Genomic DNA, 27909 nt, shown 5'->3' with positions numbered 1-27909 from the left:
TTGTTTGTGGGTCCAGCATATGCCAGTGGGACCCTCCCCTATGCTTTTTTTGTTTCTCCCTGCTCTGTTAGCCTGTCCCTGTTCCTGTTCTTCATGTCCCTGTTTAAGGTGTCTCCTGAATCACCCTTCTTTGTTCCCTCTCAACTCTTTACTTTCCTGATGGTCTCATCTTTAAGAGTCGGATGTGATCACCAACCATGGGACTTGTCGACCCCCATGGCCAGGCTCCCACATCTCCCCCTTCTTTATTAACATAAAAGAGCTCGATTAACACAAATTAAGAAAGCAGGTTTAACACAAATTAAGAAGGCGCGATTAACAGAAATTAAGAAAGCAAGAGTAACACAAATTAAGAAAGCACTATTAACACAAACTAAAATACAGAGAAAAACTGCCAGGCATACTAATTCCATCTTTAACAAACTTTGTAACCCCATCCCTGGGAGAGGCAGGCACTGAGTGCTTCCCAGCTGGGGGGCTGTGGCTGCCCCTCCAACTCCTGGAGTCCTTGTTTGTGGGTCCTGCCTATGCCAGCGTGACCCTCCCATAAGCTCTTTTTGTTCGTCCCTGTTCTGTTAGCCTGTACCTATTCATTCCTTTTTTTTTTTCCTGTTCCGTTTGCCTGTTCCTATTCATTCCTTTTTTGTTTTTGTCCCTGTTCTGTTAGCCTGTCCCTGTTCCTGTTCTTCATGTCCCTGTTTGTTTTCTTCTCGTCCCTGTTCGTTTTCTTGTCCCTGTTGGGGGGCGATTTGTGGCGTAAAGACCGCACGGACAACGGGGTTCTTTCAGGATCTGTAACTGCTACCTCTTTATTGATGACATAACTTGAACTCTCTCTTACTGAGGGCATAACTTCATCTCTCAGAGTGAGGGCACAACTTCATTCTATCCCTTATTCAGGAAAGGCTCCCTTCCTATAACTTCCGCCTCACAGCAGTAACTTTCCACTAACTAGTCATTGGTCAACAACTTTGCCCGGCAACAGCAAACACCCAGCCACTTCCATGCATTAATGGCTGGAGAACTAGCCACCCCAGACAAGGTGTCACCTGAATCACCCTTCTTTGTTCCCTCTCAACTCTTTAAATTCCTGATGGTCTCATCCTTAAGAGTCGGATGTTATCACCAACCATGGGGCCTGTCGACCCCCATTGCCACACTCCCACATCTTCCCCTTCTTTATTAACATAAGAAAGCGCGATTAACACAAATTAAGAAGGCAGGATCAACACAAACTAAAACACAGAGAAAAACTGCCAGGCATACTAAGTCTATCTTTAACAATCTTTGTAAAACCATCCCTGGGAGAGGCAGGCACTGAGTGCTGCCCAGCCGGGGGGCTCTGGCTGCCCCTCCAACTCCTGGAGTCCTTGTTTGTGGGTCCAGCATATGCCAGTGGGACCCTCCCCTATGCTTTTTTTGTTTCTCCCTGCTCTGTTAGCCTGTCCCTGTTCCTGTTCTTCATGTCCCTGTTTAAGGTGTCTCCTGAATCACCCTTCTTTGTTCCCTCTCAACTCTTTACTTTCCTGATGGTCTCATCTTTAAGAGTCGGATGTGATCACCAACCATGGGACTTGTCGACCCCCATGGCCAGGCTCCCACATCTCCCCCTTCTTTATTAACATAAAAGAGCTCGATTAACACAAATTAAGAAAGCAGGTTTAACACAAATTAAGAAGGCGCGATTAACAGAAATTAAGAAAGCAAGAGTAACACAAATTAAGAAAGCACTATTAACACAAACTAAAATACAGAGAAAAACTGCCAGGCATACTAATTCCATCTTTAACAAACTTTGTAACCCCATCCCTGGGAGAGGCGGGCACTGAGTGCTTCCCAGCTGGGGGGCTGTGGCTGCCCCTCCAACTCCTGGAGTCCTTGTTTGTGGGTCCTGCCTATGCCAGCGTGACCCTCCCATAAGCTCTTTTTGTTCGTCCCTGTTCTGTTAGCCTGTACCTATTCATTCCTTTTTTTTTTTCCTGTTCCGTTTGCCTGTTCCTATTCATTCCTTTTTTGTTTTTGTCCCTGTTCTGTTAGCCTGTCCCTGTTCCTGTTCTTCATGTCCCTGTTTGTTTTCTTCTCGTCCCTGTTCGTTTTCTTGTCCCTGTTGGGGGGCGATTTGTGGCGTAAAGACCGCACGGACAACGGGGTTCTTTCAGGATCTGTAACTGCTACCTCTTTATTGATGACATAACTTGAACTCTCTCTTACTGAGGGCATAACTTCATCTCTCAGAGTGAGGGCACAACTTCATTCTATCCCTTATTCAGGAAAGGCTCCCTTCCTATAACTTCCGCCTCACAGCAGTACCTTTCCACTAACTAGTCATTGGTCAACAACTTTGCCCGGCAACAGCAAACACCCAGCCACTTCCATGCATTAATGGCTGGAGAACTAGCCACCCCAGACAAGAAGGTGTCACCTGAATCACCCTTCTTTGTTCCCTCTCAACTCTTTAAATTCCTGATGGTCTCATCCTTAAGAGTCGGATGTTATCACCAACCATGGGGCCTGTCGACCCCCATGGCCACACTCCCACATCTCCTTCTTCTTTATTAACATAAGAAAGCACAATTAACACAAATAAAGAAGGCAGGATCAACACAAACTAAAACACAGAGAAAAACTGCCAGGCATACTAAGTCTATCTTTAACAACCTTTGTAAAACCATCCCTGGGAGAGGCAGGCACTGAGTACTGCCCAGCCGGGGGGCTCTGGCTGCCCCTCCGACTACTGGAGTCCTTGTTTGTGGGTCCTGCCTATGCCAGTGGGACCCTCCCATATGCTGTTTTTTGTTTCTCCCTGCTCTGTTAGCCTGTCCCTGTTCCTGTTCTTCATGTCCCTGGTTAAGGTGTCTCCTGAATCACCCTTCTTTGTTCCCTCTCAACTCTTTACTTTCCTGATGGTCTCTACTTTAATAGTCGGATGTTATCACCAACCATGGGACTTGTCGACCCCCATGGCCATGCTCCCACATCTCCCCCTTCTTTATTAACATAAAAGAGCTTGATTAACACAAATTAAGAAAGCAGGTTTAACACAAATTAAGAAGGCGCGATTAACAGAAAATAAGAAAGGAAGAGTAACACAAATTAAGAAAGCACTATTAACACAAACTAAAATACAGAGAAAAACTGCCAGGCATACTAATTCCATCTTTAACAAACTTTGTAACCCCGTCCCTGGGAGAGGCAGGACCTGAGTGCTGCCCAGCTGGGGGGCTCTGGCTGCCCCTCCAACTCCTGGAGTCCTTGTTTGGGGGTCCTGCGTAAACCATCGTGACCCTCCCATATGCTCTTTTTGGTCATCCCTGTTCTGTTAGCCTGTACCTGATCATTCCTTTTCCGTTTTTGTCCCTGTTCCGTTTGCCTGTCCCTATTCATTCCTTTTTTGTTTTTGTCCCTGTTCTGTTTGCCTGTCCCTGTTCCTGTTCTTCATGTCCCTGTTTGTTTTCTTCTGGTCCCTGTTAGTTTTCATGTCCCTGTTGGGGGGCGATTTGTGGTGTAAAGACCGCACGGACAACGGGGTTCTTTCAGGATCTGTAACTGCTACCTCATAATTGATGACATAACTTGAACTCTCTCTTACTGAGGGCATAACTTCATCTCTCAGAGTGAGGGCACAACTTCATTCTATCCCTTATTCTGGAAAGGCTCCCTTCCTATAACTTCCGCCTCACAGCAGTACCTTTCCACTAACTAGTCATTGGTCAACAACTTTGCCCGGCAACAGCAAACACCCAGCCACTTCCATGCATTAATGGCTGGAGAACTAGCCACCCCAGACAAGAAGGTGTCACCTGAATCACCCTTCTTTGTTCCCTCTCAACTCTTTAAATTCCTGATGGTCTCATCCTTAAGAGTTGGATGTTATCACCAACCATGGGACTTGTCGACCCCCATGGCCACACTCCCACATCTCCTTCTTCTTTATTAACATAAGAAAGCACAATTAACACAAATTAAGAAGGCAGGATCAACACAAACTAAAACACAGAGAAAAACTGCCAGGCATACTAAGTCTATCTTTAACAACCTTTATAAAACCATCCCTGGGAGAGGCAGGCACTGAGTGCTGCCCAGCCGGGGGGCTCTGGCTGCCCCTCCAACTCCTGGAGTCCTTGTTTGTGGGTCCAGCATATGCCAGTGGGACCCTCCCATATGCTCTTTTTTGTTTCTCCCTGCTCTGTTAGCCCGTCCCTGTTCCTGTTCTTCATGTCCCTGGTTAAGGTGTCTCCTGAATCACCCTTCTTTGTTCCCTCTCAACTCTTTACTTTCCTGATGGCCTCATCTTTAAGAGTGGGTTGTTATCACCAACCATGGGACTTGTCGACCCCCATGGCCATGCTCCCACATCTCCCCCTTCTTTATTAACATAAAAGAGCTCGATTAACACAAATTAAGAAAGCAGGTTTAACACAAATTAAGAAGGCGCGATTAACAGAAATTAAGAAAGGAAGACTAACACAAATTAAGAAAGCACTATTAACACTAACTAAAATACAGAGAAAAACTGCCAGGCATACTAATTCCATCTTTAACAAACTTTGTAACCCCATCCCTGGGAGAGGCAGGCACTGAGTGCTGCCCAGCCGGGGGGCTCTGGCTGCCCCTCCAACTCCTGGAGTCCTTGTTTGGGGGTCCTTTCTATGCCAGCGAGACCCTCCCATAGGCTGTTTTTTGTTTGTCCCTGTTCTGATAGCCTGTCCCTATTCATTACTTTTTTGTTTTTGTCCCTGTTCTGTTAGACTATCCCTGTTCCTGTTCTTCATGTCCCTGTTTAAGGTGTCTCCTGAATCACCCTTCTTTGTTCCCTCTCAAGGCTTTACTTTCCTGATGGTCTCATCTTTAAGAGTCGGATGTGATCACCAACCATGGGGCTTGTCGACCCCCATGGCCACACTCCCACATCTCCTCCTTCTTTATTAACATAAGAAAGCGCAATTAACACAAATTCAGAAGGCAGGATCAACACAAACTAAAACACAGAGAAAAACTGCCAGGCATACTAAGTCTATCTTTAACAACCTTTGTAAAACCATCCCTGGGAGAGGCAGGCACTGAGTACTGCCCAGCTGGGGGGCTCTGGCTGCCCCTCCGACTACTGGAGTCCTTGTTTGTGGGTCCAGCATATGCCAGTGGGACCCTCCCATATGCTGTTTTTTGTTTCTCCCTGCTCTGTTAGCCTGTCCCTGTTCCTGTTCTTCATGTCCCTGGTTAAGGTGTCTCCTGAATCACCCTTCTTTGTTCCCTCTCAACTCTTTACTTTCCTGATGGCCTCATCTTTAAGAGTCGGATGTTATCACCAACCATGGGACTTGTCGACCCCCATGGGCAGGCTCCCACATCTCCCCCTTCTTTATTAACATAAAAGAGCTCGATTAACACAAATTAAGAAAGCAGGTTTAACACAAATTATGAAGGCGTGATTAACAGAAATTAAGAAAGCAAGAGTAACACAAATTAAGAAAGCACTATTAACACAAACTAAAATACAGAGAAAAACTGCCAGGCATACTAATTCCATCTTTAACAAACTTTGTAACCCCATCCCTGGGAGAGGCAGGCACTGAGTGCTGCCCAGCTGGGGGGCTCTGGCTGCCCCTCCAACTCCTGGAGTCCTTGTTTGTGGGTCCTGCCTATGCCAGCGAACCCCTCCCATACGCTGTTTTTTGTTTGTCCCTGTTCTGATAGCATGTCCCTATTCATTACTTTTTTGTTTTTGTCCCTGTTCTGTTAGCCTGTCCCTGTTCCTGTTCTTCATGTCCCTGTTTAAGGTGTCTCCTGAATCACCCTTCTTTGTTCCCTCTCAAGGCTTTACTTTCCTGATGGTCTCATCTTTAAGAGTCGGATGTGATCACCAACCATGGGGCTTGTCGACCCCCATGGCCACACTCCCACATCTCCTTCTTCTTTATTAACATAAGAAAGCGCGATTAACACAAATTAAGAAGGCAGGATCAACACAAACTAAAACACAGAGAAAAACTGCCAGGCATACTAAGACTATCTTTAACAAACTTTGCAACCCCATCCCTGGGAGTGGCAGGCACTGAGTGCTGCCCAGCCGGGGGGCTCTAGCTGCCTCTCCAACTCCTGGAGTCCGTGTTTGTGGGTCCTGCCTATGCCAGCGAGACCCTCCCATATGCTGTTTTTTGTTTGTCCCTGTTCTGATAGCCTGTCCCTATTCATTCCTTTTTTGGTTTTGTCCCTGTTCTGTTAGACTATCCCTGTTCCTGTTCTTCATGTCCCTGTTTAAGGTGTCTCCTGAATCACCCTTCTTTGTTCCCTCTCAAGGCTTTACTTTCCTCATGGCCTCATCTTTAAGAGTCGGATGTGATCACCAACCATGGGGCTTGTCGACCCCCATGGCCACACTCCCACATCTCCTCCTTCTTTATTAACATAAGAAAGCGCAATTAACACAAATTAAGAAGGCAGGATCAACACAAACTAAAACACAGAGAAAAACTGCCAGGCATACTAATTCCATCTTTAACAAACTTTGTAACCCCATCCCTGGGAGAGGCAGGCACTGAGTGCTGCCCAGCCGGGGGGCTCTGGCTACCCCTCCAACTCCTGGAGTCCTTGTTTGGGGGTCCTGCGTAAGCCAGCGTGACCCTCCCATAAGCTCTTTTTGTTCGTCCCTGTTCTGTTAGCCTGTACCTATTCATTCCTTTTTTTTTCTTTTTCCTGTTCCCTTTGCCTGTCCCTATTCATTCCTTTTTTGTTTTTGTCCCTGTGCTGTTAGCCTGTCCCTGTTCCTGTTCTTCATGTCCCTGTTTGTTTTCTTCTGGTCCCTGTTCGTTTTCATGTCCCTTTTGGGGGGCGATTTGTGGAGTAAAGACCGCACGGACAACGGGGTTCTTTCAGGATCTGTAACTGCTACCTCTTTATTGATGACATAACTTGAACTCTCTCTTACTGAGGGCATAACTTCATCTCTCAGAGTGAGGGCACAACTTCATTCTATCCCTTATTCAGGAAAGGCTCCCTTCCTATAACTTCCGCCTCACAGCAGTACCTTTCCACTAACTAGTCATTGGTCAACAACTTTGCCCGGCAACAGCAAACACCCAGCCACTTCCATGCATTAATGGCTGGAGAACTAGCCACCCCAGACAAGAAGGTGTCACCTGAATCACCCTTCTTTGTTCCCTCTCAACTCTTTAAATTCCTGATGGTCTCATCCTTAAGAGTCGGATGTTATCACCAACCATGGGGCCTGTCGACCCCCATTGCCACACTCCCACATCTTCCCCTTCTTTATTAACATAAGAAAGCGCGATTAACACAAATTAAGAAGGCAGGATCAACACAAACTAAAACACAGAGAAAAACTGCCAGGCATACTAAGTCTATCTTTAACAACCTTTGTAAAACCATCCCTGGGAGAGGCAGGCACTGAGTGCTGCCCAGCCGGGGGTCTCTGGCTGCCCCTCCAACTCCTGGAGTCCTTGTTTGTGGGTCCAGCATATGCCAGTGGGACCCTCCCCTATGCTTTTTTTGTTTCTCCCTGCTCTGTTAGCCTGTCCCTGTTCCTGTTCTTCATGTCCCTGTTTAAGGTGTCTCCTGAATCACCCTTCTTTGTTCCCTCTCAACTCTTTACTTTCCTGATGGTCTCATCTTTAAGAGTCGGATGTGATCACCAACCATGGGACTTGTCGACCCCCATGGCCAGGCTCCCACATCTCCCCCTTCTTTATTAACATAAAAGAGCTCGATTAACACAAATTAAGAAAGCAGGTTTAACACAAATTAAGAAGGCGCGATTAACAGAAATTAAGAAAGCAAGAGTAACACAAATTAAGAAAGCACTATTAACACAAACTAAAATACAGAGAAAAACTGCCAGGCATACTAATTCCATCTTTAACAAACTTTGTAACCCCATCCCTGGGAGAGGCAGGCACTGAGTGCTTCCCAGCTGGGGGGCTGTGGCTGCCCCTCCAACTCCTGGAGTCCTTGTTTGTGGGTCCTGCCTATGCCAGCGTGACCCGCCCATAAGCTCTTTTTGTTCGTCCCTGTTCTGTTAGCCTGTACCTATTCATTCCTTTTATTTTTTCCTGTTCAGTTTGCCTGTTCCTATTCACTCCTTTTTTGTTTTTGTCCCTGTTCTGTTAGCCTGTCCCTGTTCCTGTTCTTCATGTCCCTGTTTGTTTTCTTCTCGTCCCTGTTCGTTTTCTTGTCCCTGTTGGGGGGCGATTTGTGGCTTAAAGACCGCACGGACAACGGGGTTCTTTCAGGATCTGTAACTGCTACCTCTTTATTGATGACATAACTTGAACTCTCTCTTACTGAGGGCATAACTTCATCTCTCAGAGTGAGGGCACAACTTCATTCTATCCCTTATTCAGGAAAGGCTCCCTTCCTATAATTTCCGCCTCACAGCAGTACCTTTCCACTAACTAGTCATTGGTCAACAACTTTGCCCGGCAACAGCAAACACCCAGCCACTTCCATGCATTAATGGCTGGAGAACTAGCCACCCCAGACAAGAAGGTGTCACCTGAATCACCCTTCTTTGTTCCCTCTCAACTCTTTAAATTCCTGATGGTCTCATCCTTAAGAGTCGGATGTTATCACCAACCATGGGGCTTGTCGACCCCCATGGCCACACTCCCACATCTTCCCCTTCTTTATTAACATAAGAAAGCGCGATTAACACAAATTAAGAAGGCAGGATCAACACAAACTAAAACACAGAGAAAAACTGCCAGGCATACTAAGTCTATCTTTAACAACCTTTGTAAAACCATCCCTGAAAGAGGCAGGCACTGAGTGCTGCCCAGCCGGGGGGCTCTGGCTGCCCCTCCAACTCCTGGAGTCCTTGTTTTTGGGTCCAGCATATGCCAGTGGGACCCTCCCATGTGCTGTTTTTTGTTTCTCCCTGCTCTGTTAGCCCGTCCCTGTTCCTGTTCTTCATGTCCCTGGTTAAGGTGTCTCCTGAATCACCCTTCTTTGTTCCCTCTCAACTCTTTACTTTCCTGATGGCCTCATCTTTAAGAGTGGGTTGTTATCACCAACCATGGGACTTGTCGACCCCCATGGCCATGCTCCCACATCTCCCCCTTCTTTATTAACATAAAAGAGCTCGATTAACACAAATTAAGAAAGCAGGTTTAACACAAATTAAGAAGGCGCGATTAACAGAAATTAAGAAAGGAAGAGTAACACAAATTAAGAAAGCACTATTAACACTAACTAAAATACAGAGAAAAACTGCCAGGCATACTAATTCCATCTTTAACAAACTTTGTAACCCCATCCCTGGGAGAGGCAGGCACTGAGTGCTGCCCAGCCGGGGGGCTCTGGCTGCCCCTCCAACTCCTGGAGTCCTTGTTTGGGGGTCCTTTCTATGCCAGCGAGACCCTCCCATAGGCTGTTTTTTGTTTGTCCCTGTTCTGATAGCCTGTCCCTATTCATTACTTTTTTGTTTTTGTCCCTGTTCTGTTAGACTATCCCTGTTCCTGTTCTTCATGTCCCTGTTTAAGGTGTCTCCTGAATCACCCTTCTTTGTTCCCTCTCAAGGCTTTACTTTCCTCATGGTCTCATCTTTAAGAGTCGGATGTGATCACCAACCATGGGGCTTGTCGACCCCCATGGCCACACTCCCACATCTCCTCCTTCTTTATTAACATAAGAAAGCGCAATTAACACAAATTCAGAAGGCAGGATCAACACAAACTAAAACACAGAGAAAAACTGCCAGGCATACTAAGTCTATCTTTAACAACCTTTGTAAAACCATCCCTGGGAGAGGCAGGCACTGAGTACTGCCCAGCTGGGGGGCTCTGGCTGCCCCTCCGACTACTGGAGTCCTTGTTTGTGGGTCCAGCATATGCCAGTGGGACCCTCCCATATGCTGTTTTTTGTTTCTCCCTGCTCTGTTAGCCTGTCCCTGTTCCTGTTCTTCATGTCCCTGGTTAAGGTGTCTCCTGAATCACCCTTCTTTGTTCCCTCTCAACTCTTTACTTTCCTGATGGCCTCATCTTTAAGAGTCGGATGTTATCACCAACCATGGGACTTGTCGACCCCCATGGCCAGGCTCCCACATCTCCCCCTTCTTTATTAACATAAAAGAGCTCGATTAACACAAATTAAGAAAGCAGGTTTAACACAAATTATGAAGGCGTGATTAACAGAAATTAAGAAAGCAAGAGTAACACAAATTAAGAAAGCACTATTAACACAAACTAAAATACAGAGAAAAACTGCCAGGCATACTAATTCCATCTTTAACAAACTTTGTAACCCCATCCCTGGGAGAGGCAGGCACTGAGTGCTGCCCAGCTGGGGGGCTCTGGCTGCCCCTCCAACTCCTGGAGTCCTTGTTTGTGGGTCCTGCCTATGCCAGCGAGCCCCTCCCATACGCTGTTTTTTGTTTGTCCCTGTTCTGATAGCATGTCCCTATTCATTACTTTTTTGTTTTTGTCCCTGTTCTGTTAGCCTGTCCCTGTTCCTGTTCTTCATGTCCCTGTTTAAGGTGTCTCCTGAATCACCCTTCTTTGTTCCCTCTCAAGGCTTTACTTTCCTGATGGTCTCATCTTTAAGAGTCGGATGTGATCACCAACCATGGGGCTTGTCGACCCCCATGGCCACACTCCCACATCTCCTTCTTCTTTATTAACATAAGAAAGCGCGATTAACACAAATTAAGAAGGCAGGATCAACACAAACTAAAACACAGAGAAAAACTGCCAGGCATACTAAGACTATCTTTAACAAACTTTGCAACCCCATCCCTGGGAGTGGCAGGCACTGAGTGCTGCCCAGCCGGGGGGCTCTAGCTGCCTCTCCAACTCCTGGAGTCCGTGTTTGTGGGTCCTGCCTATGCCAGCGAGACCCTCCCATATGCTGTTTTTTGTTTGTCCCTGTTCTGATAGCCTGTCCCTATTCATTCCTTTTTTGGTTTTGTCCCTGTTCTGTTAGACTATCCCTGTTCCTGTTCTTCATGTCCCTGTTTAAGGTGTCTCCTGAATCACCCTTCTTTGTTCCCTCTCAAGGCTTTACTTTCCTCATGGCCTCATCTTTAAGAGTCGGATGTGATCACCAACCATGGGGCTTGTCGACCCCCATGGCCACACTCCCACATCTCCTCCTTCTTTATTAACATAAGAAAGCGCAATTAACACAAATTAAGAAGGCAGGATCAACACAAACTAAAACACAGAGAAAAACTGCCAGGCATACTAATTCCATCTTTAACAAACTTTGTAACCCCATCCCTGGGAGAGGCAGGCACTGAGTGCTGCCCAGCCGGGGGGCTCTGGCTACCCCTCCAACTCCTGGAGTCCTTGTTTGGGGGTCCTGCGTAAGCCAGCGTGACCCTCCCATAAGCTCTTTTTGTTCGTCCCTGTTCTGTTAGCCTGTACCTATTCATTCCTTTTTTTTTTTTTTCCTGTTCCCTTTGCCTGTCCCTATTCATTCCTTTTTTGTTTTTGTCCCTGTGCTGTTAGCCTGTCCCTGTTCCTGTTCTTCATGTCCCTGTTTGTTTTCTTCTTGTCCCTGTTCGTTTTCATGTCCCTTTTGGTGGGCGATTTGTGGAGTAAAGACCGCACGGACAACGGGGTTCTTTCAGGATCTGTAACTGCTACCTCTTTATTGATGACATAACTTGAACTCTCTCTTACTGAGGGCATAACTTCATCTCTCAGAGTGAGGGCACAACTTCATTCTATCCCTTATTCAGGAAAGGCTCCCTTCCTATAACTTCCGCCTCACAGCAGTACCTTTCCACTAACTAGTCATTGGTCAACAACTTTGCCCGGCAACAGCAAACACCCAGCCACTTCCATGCATTAATGGCTGGAGAACTAGCCACCCCAGACAAGAAGGTGTCACCTGAATCACCCTTCTTTGTTCCCTCTCAACTCTTTAAATTCCTGATGGTCTCATCCTTAAGAGTCGGATGTTATCACCAACCATGGGGCCTGTCGACCCCCATTGCCACACTCCCACATCTTCCCCTTCTTTATTAACATAAGAAAGCGCGATTAACACAAATTAAGAAGGCAGGATCAACACAAACTAAAACACAGAGAAAAACTGCCAGGCATACTAAGTCTATCTTTAACAATCTTTGTAAAACCATCCCTGGGAGAGGCAGGCACTGAGTGCTGCCCAGCCGGGGGGCTCTGGCTGCCCCTCCAACTCCTGGAGTCCTTGTTTGTGGGTCCAGCATATGCCAGTGGGACCCTCCCCTATGCTTTTTTTGTTTCTCCCTGCTCTGTTAGCCTGTCCCTGTTCCTGTTCTTCATGTCCCTGTTTAAGGTGTCTCCTGAATCACCCTTCTTTGTTCCCTCTCAACTCTTTACTTTCCTGATGGTCTCATCTTTAAGAGTCGGATGTGATCACCAACCATGGGACTTGTCGACCCCCATGGCCAGGCTCCCACATCTCCCCCTTCTTTATTAACATAAAAGAGCTCGATTAACACAAATTAAGAAAGCAGGTTTAACACAAATTAAGAAGGCGCGATTAACAGAAATTAAGAAAGCAAGAGTAACACAAATTAAGAAAGCACTATTAACACAAACTAAAATACAGAGAAAAACTGCCAGGCATACTAATTCCATCTTTAACAAACTTTGTAACCCCATCCCTGGGAGAGGCAGGCACTGAGTGCTTCCCAGCTGGGGGGCTGTGGCTGCCCCTCCAACTCCTGGAGTCCTTGTTTGTGGGTCCTGCCTATGCCAGCGTGACCCTCCCATAAGCTCTTTTTGTTCGTCCCTGTTCTGTTAGCCTGTACCTATTCATTCCTTTTATTTTTTCCTGTTCCGTTTGCCTGTTCCTATTCATTCCTTTTTTGTTTTTGTCCCTGTTCTGTTAGCCTGTCCCTGTTCCTGTTCTTCATGTCCCTGTTTGTTTTCTTCTCGTCCCTGTTCGTTTTCTTGTCCCTGTTGGGGGGCGATTTGTGGCTTAAAGACCGCACGGACAACGGGGTTCTTTCAGGATCTGTAACTGCTACCTCTTTATTGATGACATAACTTGAACTCTCTCTTACTGAGGGCATAACTTCATCTCTCAGAGTGAGGGCACAACTTCATTCTATCCCTTATTCAGGAAAGGCTCCCTTCCTATAATTTCCGCCTCACAGCAGTACCTTTCCACTAACTAGTCATTGGTCAACAACTTTGCCCGGAAACAGCAAACACCCAGCCACTTCCATGCATTAATGGCTGGAGAACTAGCCACCCCAGACAAGAAGGTGTCACCTGAATCACCCTTCTTTGTTCCCTCTCAACTCTTTAAATTCCTGATGGTCTCATCCTTAAGAGTCGGATGTTATCACCAACCATGGGGCCTGTCGACCCCCATGGCCACACTCCCACATCTCCTTCTTCTTTATTAACATAAGAAAGCACGATTAACACAAATTAAGAAGGCAGGATCAACACAAACTAAAACACAGAGAAAAACTGCCAGGCATACTAAGTCTATCTTTAACAACCTTTGTAAAACCATCCCTGGGAGAGGCAGGCACTGAGTACTGCCCAGCCGGGGGGCTCTGGCTGCCCCTCCGACTACTGGAGTCCTTGTTTGTGGGTCCTGCCTATGCCAGTGGGACCCTCCCATATGCTGTTTTTTGTTTCTCCCTGCTCTGTTAGCCTGTCCCTGTTCCTGTTCTTCATGTCCCTGGTTAAGGTGTCTCCTGAATCACCCTTCTTTGTTCCCTCTCAACTCTTTACTTTCCTGATGGTCTCTACTTTAATAGTCGGATGTTATCACCAACCATGGGACTTGTCGACCCCCATGGCCATGCTCCCACATCTCCCCCTTCTTTATTAACATAAAAGAGCTTGATTAACACAAATTAAGAAAGCAGGTTTAACACAAATTAAGAAGGCGCGATTAACAGAAAATAAGAAAGGAAGAGTAACACAAATTAAGAAAGCACTATTAACACAAACTAAAATACAGAGAAAAACTGCCAGGCATACTAATTCCATCTTTAACAAACTTTGTAACCCCGTCCCTGGGAGAGGCAGGACCTGAGTGCTGCCCAGCTGGGGGGCTCTGGCTGCCCCTCCAACTCCTGGAGTCCTTGTTTGGGGGTCCTGCCTATGCCAGCGTGACCCTCCCATAAGCTCTTTTTGTTCGTCCCTGTTCTGTTAGCCTGTACCTGATCATTCCTTTTCCGTTTTTGTCCCTGTTCCGTTTGCCTGTCCCTATTCATTCCTTTTTTGTTTTTGTCCCTGTTCTGTTTGCCTGTCCCTGTTCCTGTTCTTCATGTCCCTGTTTGTTTTCTTCTGGTCCCTGTTAGTTTTCATGTCCCTGTTGGGGGGCGATTTGTGGTGTAAAGACCGCACGGACAACGCGGTTCTTTCAGGATCTGTAACTGCTACCTCATAATTGATGACATAACTTTAACTCTCTCTTACTGAGGGCATAACTTCATCTCTCAGAGTGAGGGCACAACTTCATTCTATCCCTTATTCTGGAAAGGCTCCCTTCCTATAACTTCCGCCTCACAGCAGTACCTTTCCACTAACTAGTCATTGGTCAACAACTTTGCCCGGCAACAGCAAACACCCAGCCACTTCCATGCATTAATGGCTGGAGAACTAGCCACCCCAGACAAGAAGGTGTCACCTGAATCACCCTTCTTTGTTCCCTCTCAACTCTTTAAATTCCTGATGGTCTCATCCTTAAGAGTTGGATGTTATCACCAACCATGGGACTTGTCGACCCCCATGGCCACACTCCCACATCTCCTTCTTCTTTATTAACATAAGAAAGCGCGATTAACACAAATTAAGAAGGCAGGATCAACACAAACTAAAACACAGAGAAAAACTGCCAGGCATACTAAGTCTATCTTTAACAACCTTTGTAAAACCATCCCTGGGAGAGGCAGGCACTGAGTGCTGCCCAGCCGGGGGGCTCTGGCTGCCCCTCCAACTCCTGGAGTCCTTGTTTGTGGGTCCTGCCTATGCCAGTGGGACCCTCCCATATGCTCTTTTTTGTTTCTCCCTTCTCTGTTAGCCTGTCCCTGTTCCTGTTCTTCATGTCCCTGGTTAAGGTGTCTCCTGAATCACCCTTCTTTGTTCCCTCTCAACTCTTTACTTTCCTGATGGCCTCGTCTTTAAGAGTCGGATGTTATCACCAACCATGGGACTTGTCGACCCCCATGGCCATGCTCCCACATCTCCCCCTTCTTTATTAACATAGAAGAGCTCGATTAACACAAATTAAGAAAGCAGGTTTAACACAAATTAAGAAGGCGCGATTAACAGAAATTAAGAAAGCAAGAGAAACACAAATTAAGAAAGCACTCTTAACACAAATTAAAATACAGAGAAAAACTGCCAGGCATACTAATTCCATCTTTAACAAACTTTGTAACCCCATCCCTGGGAGAGGCAGGCACTGAGTGCTTCCCAGCTGGGGGGCTCTGGCTGCCCCTCCAACTCCTGGAGTCCTTGTTTGTGGGTCCTGCCTATGCCAGTGGGACCCTCCCATATGCTGTTTTTTGTTTCTCCCTGCTCTGTTAGCCTGTCCCTGTTCCTGTTCTTCATGTCCCTGCTTAAGGTGTCTCCTGAATCACCCTTCTTTGTTCCCTCTCAACTCTTTAAATTCCTGATGGTCTCATCCTTAAGAGTTGGATGTTATCACCAACCATGGGACTTGTCGACCCCCATGGCCACACTCCCACATCTCCTTCTTCTTTATTAACATAAGAAAGCGCGATTAACACAAATTAAGAAGGCAGGATCAACACAAACTAAAACACAGAGAAAAACTGCCAGGCATACTAAGACTATCTTTAACAAACTTTGCAACCCCATCCCTGGGAGAGGCAGGCACTGAGTGCTGCCCAGCCGGGGGGCTCTGGCTGCCCCTCCAACTCCTGGAGTCCTTGTTTGTGGGTCCTGCCTATGCCAGCGAGACCCTCCCATATGCTGTTTTTTGTTTGTCCCTGTTCTGATAGCCTGTCCCTATTCATTCCTTTTTTGTTTTTGTCCCTGTTCTGTTAGACTATCCCTGTTCCTGTTCTTCATGTCCCTGTTTAAGGTGTCTCCTGAATCACCCTTCTTTTCTCCCTCTCAAGGCTTTACTTTCCTGATGGTCTCTACTTTAATATTCGGATGTTATCACCAACCATGGGGCTTGTCGACCCCCATGGCCACACTCCCACATCTTCCCCTTCTTTATTAACATAAGAAAGCGCGATTAACACAAATTAAGAAGGCAGGATCAACACAAACTAAAACACAGAGAAAAACTGCCAGGCATACTAATTCTATCTTTAACAACCTTTATAAAACCATCCCTGGGAGAGGCAGGCACTGAGTGCTGCCCTGCCGGGGGGCTCTGGCTGCCCCTCCAACTCCTGGAGTCCTTGTTTGTGGGTCCTGCCTATGCCAGTGGGACCCTCCCATATGCTCTTTTTTGTTTCTCCCTTCTCTGTTAGCCTGTCCCTGTTCCTGTTCTTCATGTCCCTGGTAAAGGTGTCTCCTGAATCACCCTTCTTTGTTCCCTCTCAACTCTTTACTTTCCTGATGGCCTCATCTTTAAGAGTCGGATGTTATCACCAACCATGGGACTTGTCGACCCCCATGGCCATGCTCCCACATCTCCCCCTTCTTTATTAACATAGAAGAGCTCGATTAACACAAATTAAGAAAGCAGGTTTAACACAAATTAAGAAGGCGCGATTAACAGAAATTAAGAAAGCAAGAGAAACACAAATTAAGAAAGCACTCTTAACACAAATTAAAATACAGAGAAAAAGTGCCAGGCATACTAATTCCATCTTTAACAAACTTTGTAACCCCATCCCTGGGAGAGGCAGGCACTGAGTGCTTCCCAGCTGGGGGGCTCTGGCTGCCCCTCCAACTCCTGGAGTCCTTGTTTGTGGGTCCTGCCTATGCCAGTGGGACCCTCCCATATGCTGTTTTTTGTTTCTCCCTGCTCTGTTAGCCTGTCCCTGTTCCTGTTCTTCATGTCCCTGCTTAAGGTGTCTCCTGAATCACCCTTCTTTGTTCCCTCTCAACTCTTTAAATTCCTGATGGTCTCATCCTTAAGAGTTGGATGTTATCACCAACCATGGGACTTGTCGACCCCCATGGCCACACTCCCACATCTCCTTCTTCTTTATTAACATAAGAAAGCGCGATTAACACAAATTAAGAAGGCAGGATCAACACAAACTAAAACACAGAGAAAAACTGCCAGGCATACTAAGACTATCTTTAACAAACTTTGCAACCCCATCCCTGGGAGAGGCAGGCACTGAGTGCTGCCCAGCCGGGGGGCTCTGGCTGCCCCTCCAACTCCTGGAGTCCTTGTTTGTGGGTCCTGCCTATGCCAGTGGGACCCTCCCATATGCTGATTTTTGTTTCTCCCTGCTCTGTTAGCCTGTCCCTGTTCCTGTTCTTCATGTCCCTGTTTAAGGTGTCTCCTGAATCACCCTTCTTTGTTCCCTCTCAACTCTTTACTTTCCTGATGGCCTCATCTTTAAGAGTCGGTTGTTATCACCAACCATGGGACTTGTCGACCCCCATGGCCATGCTCCCACATCTCCCCATTCCTTATTAACATAAAAGAGCTCGATTAACACAAATTAAGAAAGCAGGTTTAACACAAATTAAGAAGGCGCGATTAACAGAAATTAAGAAAGCAAGAGTAACACAAATTAAGAAAGCACTATTAACACAAACTAAAATACAGAGAAAAACTGCCAGGCATACTAATTCCATCTTTAACAAACTTTGTAACCCCATCCCTGGGAGAGGCAGGCACTGAGTGCTGCCCAGCTGGGGGGCTCTGGCTGCCCCTCCAACTCCTGGAGTCCTTGTTTTTGGGTCCAGCATATGCCAGCGGGACCCTCCCATATGCTGTTTTTTGTTTCTCCCTGCTCTGTTAGCCTGTCCCTGTTCCTGTTCTTCATGTCCCTTTTTAAGGTGTCTCCTGAATCACCCTTCTTTGTTCCCTCTCAAGGCTTTACTTTCCTGATGGTCTCATCATTAAGAGTCTGATGTTATCACCAACCATGGATCTTGTCGACCCCCATGGCCACACTCCAACATCTTCCCCTTCTTTATTAACATAAGAAAGCGCGATTAACACAAATTAAGAAGGCAGGATCAGCACAAACTAAAACACAGAGAAAAACTGCCAGGCATACTAAGTCTATCTTTAACAACCTTTGTAAACCCATCCCTGGGAGAGGCAGGCACTGAGTGCTGCCCAGCCGGGGGGCTCTGGCTGCCCCTCCAACTCCTGGAGTCCTTGTTTGGGGGTCCTGCCTATGCCAGCGAGACCCTCCCATACGCTGTTTTTTGTTTGTCCCTGTTCTGATAGCCTGTCCCTATTCATTACTTTTTTGTTTTCGTCCCTGTTCTGTTAGACTATCCCTGTTCCTGTTCTTCATGTCCCTGTTTAAGGTGTCTCCTGAATCACCCTTCTTTGTTCCCTCTCAAGGCTTTACTTTCCTGATGGTCTCATCATTAAGAGTCTGATGTTATCACCAACCATGGGGCCTGTCGACCCCCATGGCAACACTCCCACATCTTCCCCTTCTTTATTAACATAAAAGAGCTCGATTAACACAAATTAAGAAAGCAGGTTTAACACAAATTATGAAGGCGTGATTAACAGAAATTAAGAAAGCAAGAGTAACACAAATTAAGAAAGCACTATTAACACAAACTAAAATACAGAGAAAAACTGCCAGGCATACTAATTCCATCTTTAACAAACTTTGTAACCCCATCCCTGGGAGAGGCAGGCACTGAGTGCTGCCCAGCCGGGGGGCTCTGGCTGCCCCTCCAACTCCTGGAGTCCTTGTTTGTGGGTCCTGCCTATGCCAGCGAGACCCTCCCATACGCTGCTTTTTGTTTGTCGCTGTTCTGATAGCCTGTCCCTATTCATTCCTTTTTTGTTTTTGTCCCTGTTCTGTTAGACTATCCCTGTTCCTGTTCTTCATGTCCCTGGTTAAGGTGTCTCCTGAATCACCCTTCTTTGTTCCCTCTCAAGGCTTTCCTTTCCTGATGGTCTCATCCTTAAGAGTCGGATGTTATCACCAACCATGGGGCTTGTCGACCCCCATGGCCACACTCCCACATCTTCCCCTTCATTATTAACATAAGAAAGCACAATTAACACAAATTAAGAAGGCAGGATCAACACAAACTAAAACACAGAGAAAAACTGCCAGGCATACTAAGACTATCTTTAACAAACTTTGCAACCCCATCCAGTTGGAGAGGCAGGCACTGAGTGCTTCCCAGCTGGGGGGCTCTGGCTGCCCCTTCAACTCCTGGAGTCCTTGTTTGTGGGTCCTGCCTATGCCAGCGAGACCCTCCCATACGCTGTTTTTTGTTTGTCCCTGTTCTGATAGCCTGTCCCTATTCATTACTTTTTTGTTTTTGTCCCTGTTCTGTTAGCTTGTCCCTGTTCCTGTTCTTCATGTCCCTGCTTAAGGTGTCTCCTGAATCACCCTTCTTTGTTCCCTCGCAAGGCTTTACTTTCCTCATGGTCTCACCTTTAAGAGTCGGATGTGATCACCAACCATGGGGCTTGTCGACCCCCATGGCCACACTCCCACATCTCCTCCTTCTTTATTAACATAAGAAAGCGCAATTAACACAAATTAAGAAGGCAGGATCAACACAAACTAAAACACAGAGAAAAACTGCCAGGCATACTAAGACTATCTTTAACAAACTTTGCAACCCCATCCCTGGGAGAGGCAGGCACTGAGTGCTGCCCAGCCGGGGGGCTCTGGCTGCCCCTCCAACTCCTGGAGTCCTTGTTTGTGGGTCCTGCGTAAGCCAGCGTGACCCTCCCATAAGCTCTTTTTGTTCGTCCCTGTTCTGTTAGCCTGTACCTATTCATTCCTTTTTTGTTTTTGTCCCTGTTCTGTTAGCCTGTCCCTGTTCCTGTTCTTCATGTCCCTGTTTGTTTTCTTCTCGTCCCTGTTCGTTTTCATGTCCCTGTTGGGGGGCGATTTGTGGCGTAAAGACCGCACGGACAACGGGGTTCTTTCAGGATCTGTAACTGCTACCTCTTTATTGATGACATAACTTGAACTCTCTCTTACTGAGGGCATAACTTCATCTCTCAGAGTGAGGGCACAACTTCATTCTATCCCTTATTCAGGAAAGGCTCCCTTCCTATAACTTCAGCCTCAGAGCAGTACCTTTCCACTAACTAGTCATTGGTCAACAACTTTGCCCGGCAACAGCAAACACCCAGCCACTTCCATGCATTAATGGCTGGAGAACTAGCCACCCCAGACAAGAAGGTGTCACCTGAATCACCCTTCTTTGTTCCCTCTCAACTCTTTAAATTCCTGATGGTCTCATCCTTAAGAGTCGGATGTTATCACCAACCATGGGGCTTGTCGACCCCCATGGCCACACTCCCACATCTCCTCCTTCTTTATTAACATACGAAAGCGCGATTAACACAAATTAAGAAGGCAGGATCAACACAAACTAAAACACAGAGAAAAACTGCCAGGCATACTAAGTCTATCTTTAACAACCTTTGTAAAACCATCCCTGGGAGAGGCAGGCACTGAGTGCTGCCCAGCCGGGGGGCTCTGGCTGCCCCTCCAACTCCTGGAGTCCTTGTTTGTGGGTCCTGCCTATGCCAGTGGGACTCTCCCATATGCTCTTTTTTGTTTCTCTCTGCTCTGTTAGCCTGTCCCTGTTCCTGTTCTTCATGTCCCTGGTTAAGGTGTCTCCTGAATCACCCTTCTTTGTTCCCTCTCAACTCTTTACTTTCCTGATGGCCTCATCTTTAAGAGTCGGATGTTATCACCAACCATGGGACTTGTCGACCCCCATGGCCAGGCTCCCACATCTCCCCCTTCTTTATTAACATAAAAGAGCTCGATTAACACAAATTAAGAAAGCAGGTTTAACACAAATTAAGAAGGCGCGATTAACAGAAATTAAGAAAGCAAGAGTAACACAAATAAAGAAAGCACTATTAACACAAACTAAAATACAGAGAAAAACTGCCAGGCATACTAATTCCATCTTTAACAAACTTTGTAACCCCATCCCTGGGAGAGGCAGGCACTGAGTGCTGCCCAGCTGGGGGGCTCTGGCTGCCCCTCCAACTCCTGGAGTCCTTGCTTGTGGGTCCTGCCTATGCCAGCGAGACCCTCCCATACGCTGCTTTTTGTTTGTCCCTGTTCTGATAGCCTGTCCCTATTCATTCCTTTTTTGTATTTGTCCCTGTTCTGTTAGACTATCCCTGTTCCTGTTCTTCATGTCCCTGGTTAAGGTGTCTCCTGAATCACCCTTCTTTGTTCCCTCTCAAGGCTTTCCTTTCCTGATGGTCTCATCCTTAAGAGTCGGATGTTATCACCAGCCATGGGGCTTGTCGACCCCCATGGCCACACTCCCACATCTTCCCCTTCATTATTAACATAAGAAAGCACAATTAACACAAATTAAGAAGGCAGGATCAACACAAACTAAAACACAGAGAAAAACTGCCAGGCATACTAAGTCTATCTTTAACAAACTTTGCAACCCCATCCCTGGGAGAGGCAGGCACTGAGTGCTGCCCAGCCGGGGGGCTCTGGCTGCCCCTCCAACTCCTGGAGTCCTTGTTTGTGGGTCCTGCGTAAGCCAGCGTGACCCTCCCATAAGCTCTTTTTGTTCGTCCCTGTTCTGTTAGCCTGTACCTATTCATTCCTTTTTTGTTTTTGTCCCTGTTCTGTTAGCCTGTCCCTGTTCCTGTTCTTCATGTCCCTGTTTGTTTTCTTCTGGTCCCTGTTAGTTTTCATGTCCCTGCTGGGGGGCGATTTGTGGCGTAAAGACCGCACGGACAATGGGGTTCTTTCAGGATCTGTAACTGCTACCTCTTTATTGATGACATAACTTGAACTCTCTCTTACTGAGGGCATAACTTCATCTCTCAGAGTGAGGGCACAACTTCATTCTATCCCTTATTCAGGAAAGGCTCCCTTCCTATAACTTCCGCCTCACAGCAGTACCTTTCCACTAACTAGTCATTGGTCAACAACTTTGCCCGGCAACAGCAAACACCCAGCCACTTCCATGCATTAATGGCTGGAGAACTAGCCACCCCAGACAAGAAGGTGTCACCTGAATCACCCTTCTTTGTTCCCTCTCAACTCTTTAAATTCCTGATGGTCTCATCCTTAAGAGTCCTATGTTATCACCAACCATGGGACTTGTCGACCCCCATGGCCACACTCCCACATCTCCCCCTTCTTTATTAACATAAAAGAGCTCGATTAACACAAATTAAGAAAGCAGGTTTAACACAAATTAAGAAGGCGCGATTAACAGAAATTAAGATAGCAAGAGTAACACAAATTAAGAAAGCAGGATCAACACAAACTAAAATACAGAGAAAAACTGCCAGGCATACTAATTCCATCTTTAACAAACTTTGTAACCCCATCCCTGGGAGAGGCAGGCACTGAGTGCTTCCCAGCTGGGGGGCTCTGGCTGCCCCTCCAACTCCTGGAGTCCTTGTTTGTGGGTCCTGCCTATGCCAGCGAGACCCTCCCATACGCTGTTTTTTGTTTGTCCCTGTTCTGATAGCCTGTCCCTATTCATTACTTTTTTGTTTTTGTCCCTGTTCTGTTAGACTATCCCTGTTCCTGTTCTTCATGTCCCTGTTTAAGGTGTCTCCTGAATCACCCTTCTTTGTTCCCTCGCAAGGCTTTACTTTCCTCATGGTCTCATCTTTAAGAGTCGGATGTGATCACCAACCATGGGGCTTGTCGACCCCCATGGCCACACTCCCACATCTCCTCCTTCTTTATTAACATAAGAAAGCGCAATTAACACAAATTCAGAAGGCAGGATCAACACAAACTAAAACACAGAGAAAAACTGCCAGGCATACTAATTCCATCTTTAACAAACTTTGTAAAACCATCCCTGGGAGAGGCAGGCACTGAGTGCTGCCAGGCCGGGGGGCTCTGGCTGCCCCTCCAACTCCTGGAGTCCTTGTTTGTGGGTCCAGCATATGCCAGTGGGACCCTCCCATATGCTGTTTTTTGTTTCTCCCTGCTCCGTTAGCCTGTCCCTGTTCCTGTTCTTCATGTCCCTGTTTAAGGTGTCTCCTGAATCACCCTTCTTTGTTCCCTCTCAAGGCTTTCCTTTCCTGATGGTCTCATCTTTAAGAGTCGGATGTGATCACCAACCATGGGGCTTGTCGACCCCCATGGCCACACTCCCACATCTCCTCCTTCTTTATTAACATAAGAAAGCGCAATTAACACAAATTAAGAAAGCAGGATCAACACAAACTAAAACACAGAGAAAAACTGCCAGGCATACTAAGACTATCTTTAACAAACTTTGCAACCCCATCCCTGGGAGAGGCAGGCACTGAGTGCTGCCCAGCCGGGGGGCTCTGGCTGCCCCTCCGACTCCTGGAGTCCTTGTTTGTGGGTCCTGCGTAAGCCAGCGTGACCGTCCCATAAGCTCTTTTTGTTCGTCCCTGTTCTGTTAGCCTGTACCTATTCATTCCTTTTTTTTTTTTTTCCCTGTTCCCTTTGCCTGTCCCTATTCATTCCTTTTTTTGTTTTTGTCCCTGTTCTGTTAGCCTGTCCCTGTTCCTGTTCTTCATGTCCCTGTTTGTTTTCTTCTCGTCCCTGTTCGTTTTCATGTCCCTGTTGGGGGGCGATTTGTGGCGTAAAGACCGCACGGACAACGGGGTTCTTTCAGGATCTGTAACTGCTACCTCTTTATTGATGACATAACTTGAACTCTCTCTTACTGAGGGCATAACTTCATCTCTCAGAGTGAGGGCACAACTTCATTCTATCCCTTATTCAGGAAAGGCTCCCTTCCTATAACTTCCGCTTCACAGCAGTACCTTTCCACTAACTAGTCATTGGTCAACAACTTTGCCCGGCAACAGCAAACACCCAGCCACTTCCATGCATTAATGGCTGGAGAACTAGCCACCCCAGACAAGAAGGTGTCACCTGAATCACCCTTCTTTGTTCCCTCTCAACTCTTTAAATTCCTGATGGTCTCATCCTTAAGAGTCCTATGTTATCACCAACCATGGGGCTTGTCGACCCCCATGGCCACACTCCCACATCTTCCCCTTCTTTATTAACATAAGAAAGCGCGATTAACACAAATTAAGAAGGCAGGATCAACACAAACTAAAACACAGAGAAAAACTGCCAGGCATACTAAGTCTATCTTTAACAACCTTTGTAACCCCATCCCTGGGAGAGGCAGGCACTGAGTGCTGCCCAGCTGGGGGGCTCTGGCTGCCCCTCCAACTCCTGGAGTCCTTGTTTGTGGGTCCTGCCTATGCCAGCGAGACCCTCCCATACGCTGCTTTTTGTTTGTCCTTGTTCTGATAGCCTGTCCCTATTCATTCCTTTTTTGTTTTTGTCCCTGTTCTGTTAGACTATCCCTGTTCCTGTTCTTCATGTCCCTGGTTAAGGTGTCTCCTGAATCACCCTTCTTTGTTCCCTCTCAAGGCTTTCCTTTCCTGATGGTCTCATCCTTAAGAGTAGGATGTTATCACCAACCATGGGGCTTGTCGACACCCATGGCCACACTCCCACATCTTCCCCTTCATTATTAACATAAGAAAGCACAATTAACACAAATTAAGAAGGCAGGATCAACACAAACTAAAACACAGAGAAAAACTGCCAGGCATACTAATTCCATCTTTAACAACCTTTGTAAAACCATCCCTGGGAGAGGCAGGCACTGAGTACTGCCCAGCTGGGGGGCTCTGGCTGCCCCTCCGACTACTGGAGTCCTTGTTTGTGGGTCCAGCATATGCCAGTGGGACCCTCCCATATGCTGTTTTTTGTTTCTCCCTGCTCTGTTAGCCTGTCCCTGTTCCTGTTCTTCATGTCCCTGGTTAAGGTGTCTCCTGAATCACCCTTCTTTGTTCCCTCTCAACTCTTTACTTTCCTGATGGCCTCATCTTTAAGAGTCGGATGTTATCACCAACCATGGGACTTGTCGACCCCCATGGCCAGGCTCCCACATCTCCCCCTTCTTTATTAACATAAAAGAGCTCAATTAAAACAAATTAAGAAAGCAGGTTTAACACAAATTATGAAGGCGTGATTAACAGAAATTAAGAAAGCAAGAGTAACACAAATTAAGGAAGCACTATTAACACAAAATAAAATACAGAGAAAAACTGCCAGGCATACTAATTCCATCTTTAACAAACTTAGTAACCCCATCCCTGGGAGAGGCAGGCACTGAGTGCTGCCCAGCTGGGGGGCTCTGGCTGCCCCTCCAACTCCTGGAGTCCTTGTTTGTGGGTCCTGCCTATGCCAGCGAGACCCTCCCATACGCTGTTTTTTGTTTGTCCCTGTTCTGATAGCATGTCCCTATTCATTACTTTTTTGTTTTTGTCCCTGTTCTGTTAGCCTGTCCCTGTTCCTGTTCTTCATGTCCCTGTTTAAGGTGTCTCCTGAATCACTCTTCTTTGTTCCCTCTCAAGGCTTTACTTTCCTGATGGTCTCATCTTTAAGAGTCGGATGTGATCACCAACCATGGGGCTTGTCGACCCCCATGGCCACACTCCCACATCTCCTCCTTCTTTATTAACATAAGAAAGCACAATTAACACAAATTAAGAAGGCAGGATCAACACAAACTAAAACACAGAGAAAAACTGCCAGGCATACTAAGACTATCTTTAACAAACTTTGCAACCCCATCCCTGGGAGTGGCAGGCACTGAGTGCTGCCCAGCCGGGGGGCTCTAGCTGCCTCTCCAACTCCTGGAGTCCGTGTTTGTGGGTCCTGCCTATGCCAGCGAGACCCTCCCATATGCTGTTTTTTGTTTGTCCCTGTTCTGATAGCCTGTCCCTATTCATTCCTTTTTTGGTTTTGTCCCTGTTCTGTTAGACTATCCCTGTTCCTGTTCTTCATGTCCCTGTTTAAGGTGTCTCCTGAATCACCCTTCTTTGTTCCCTCTCAAGGCTTTACTTTCCTCATGGCCTCATCTTTAAGAGTCGGATGTGATCACCAACCATGGGGCTTGTCGACCCCCATGGCCACACTCCCACATCTCCTCCTTCTTTATTAACATAAGAAAGCGCAATTAACACAAATTAAGAAGGCAGGATCAACACAAACTAAAACACAGAGAAAAACTGCCAGGCATACTAAGACTATCTTTAACAAACTTTGCAACCCCATCCCTGGGAGAGGCAGGCACTGAGTGCTGCCCAGCCGGGGGCCTCTGGCTACCCCTCCAACTCCTGGAGTCCTTGTTTGGGGGTCCTGCGTAAGCCAGCGTGACCCTCCCATAAGCTCTTTTTGTTCGTCCCTGTTCTGTTAGCCTCTACCTATTCATTCCTTTTTTTTTTTTTTCCTGTTCCCTTTGCCTGTCCCTATTCATTCCTTTTTTGTTTTTGTCCCTGTGCTGTTAGCCTGTCCCTGTTCCTGTTCTTCATGTCCCTGTTTGTTTTCTTCTTGTCCCTGTTCGTTTTCATGTCCCTGTTGGGGGGCGATTTGTGGCATAAAGACCGCACGGACAACGGGGTTCTTTCAGGATCTGTAACTGCTACCTCTTTATTGACGACATAACTTGAACTCTCTCTTACTGAGGGCATAACTTCATCTCTCAGAGTGAGGGCACAACTTCATTCTATCCCTTATTCAGGAAAGGCTCCCTTCCTATAACTTCCGCCTCACAGCAGTAACTTTCCACTAACTAGTCATTGGTCAACAACTTTGCCCGGCAACAGCAAACACCCAGCCACTTCCATGCATTAATGGCTGGAGAACTAGCCACCCCAGACAAGAAGGTGTCACCTGAATCACCCTTCTTTGTTCCCTCTCAACTCTTTAAATTCCTGATGGTCTCATCCTTAAGAGTCGGATGTTATCACCAACCATGGGGCCTGTCGACCCCCATTGCCACACTCCCACATCTTCCCCTTCTTTATTAACATAAGAAAGCGCGATTAACACAAATTAAGAAGGCAGGATCAACACAAACTAAAACACAGAGAAAAACTGCCAGGCATACTAAGTCTATCTTTAACAATCTTTGTAAAACCATCCCTGGGAGAGGCAGGCACTGAGTGCTGCCCAGCCGGGGGTCTCTGGCTGCCCCTCCAACTCCTGGAGTCCTTGTTTGTGGGTCCAGCATATGCCAGTGGGACCCTCCCTTATGCTTTTTTTGTTTCTCCCTGCTCTGTTAGCCTGTCCCTGTTCCTGTTCTTCATGTCCCTGTTTAAGGTGTCTCCTGAATCACCCTTCTTTGTTCCCTCTCAACTCTTTACTTTCCTGATGGCCTCATCTTTAAGAGTGGGTTGTTATCACCAACCATGGGACTTGTCGACCCCCATGGCCAGGCTCCCACATCTCCCCCTTCTTTATTAACATAAAAGAGCTCGATTAACACAAATTAAGAAAGCAGGTTTAACACAAATTAAGAAGGCGCGATTAACAGAAATTAAGAAAGCAAGAGTAACACAAATTAAGAAAGCACTATTAACACAAACTAAAATACAGAGAAAAACTGCCAGGCATACTAATTCCATCTTTAACAAACTTTGTAACCCCATCCCTAGGAGAGGCAGGCACTGAGTGCTTCCCAGCTGGGGGGCTGTGGCTGCCCCTCCAACTCCTGGAGTCCTTGTTTCTGGGTCCTGCCTATGCCAGCGAGACCCTCCCATACGCTGTTTTTTGTTTGTCCCTGTTCTGATAGCCTGTCCCTATTAATTCCTTTTTTGTTTTCCTCCCTGTTCTGTTAGACTATCCCTGTTCCTGTTCTTCATGTCCCTGTTTAAGGTGTCTCCTGAATCACCCTTCTTTGTTCCCTCTCAAGGCTTTACTTTCCTGATGGCCTCATCTTTAAGAGTTGGATGTTATCACCAACCATGGGACTTGTCGACCCCCATGGCCATGCTCCCACATCTCCCCCTTCTTTATTAACATAAAAGAGCTCGATT

This window comes from Anser brachyrhynchus, assembly GCF_964034855.1.
Source record: "Anser brachyrhynchus genome assembly, chromosome: W".
NCBI lineage: Eukaryota > Metazoa > Chordata > Aves > Anseriformes > Anatidae > Anser > Anser brachyrhynchus.
The sequence above is the reverse complement of the archived record's forward strand: the minus strand, read 5'-3'. Positions refer to the sequence as shown.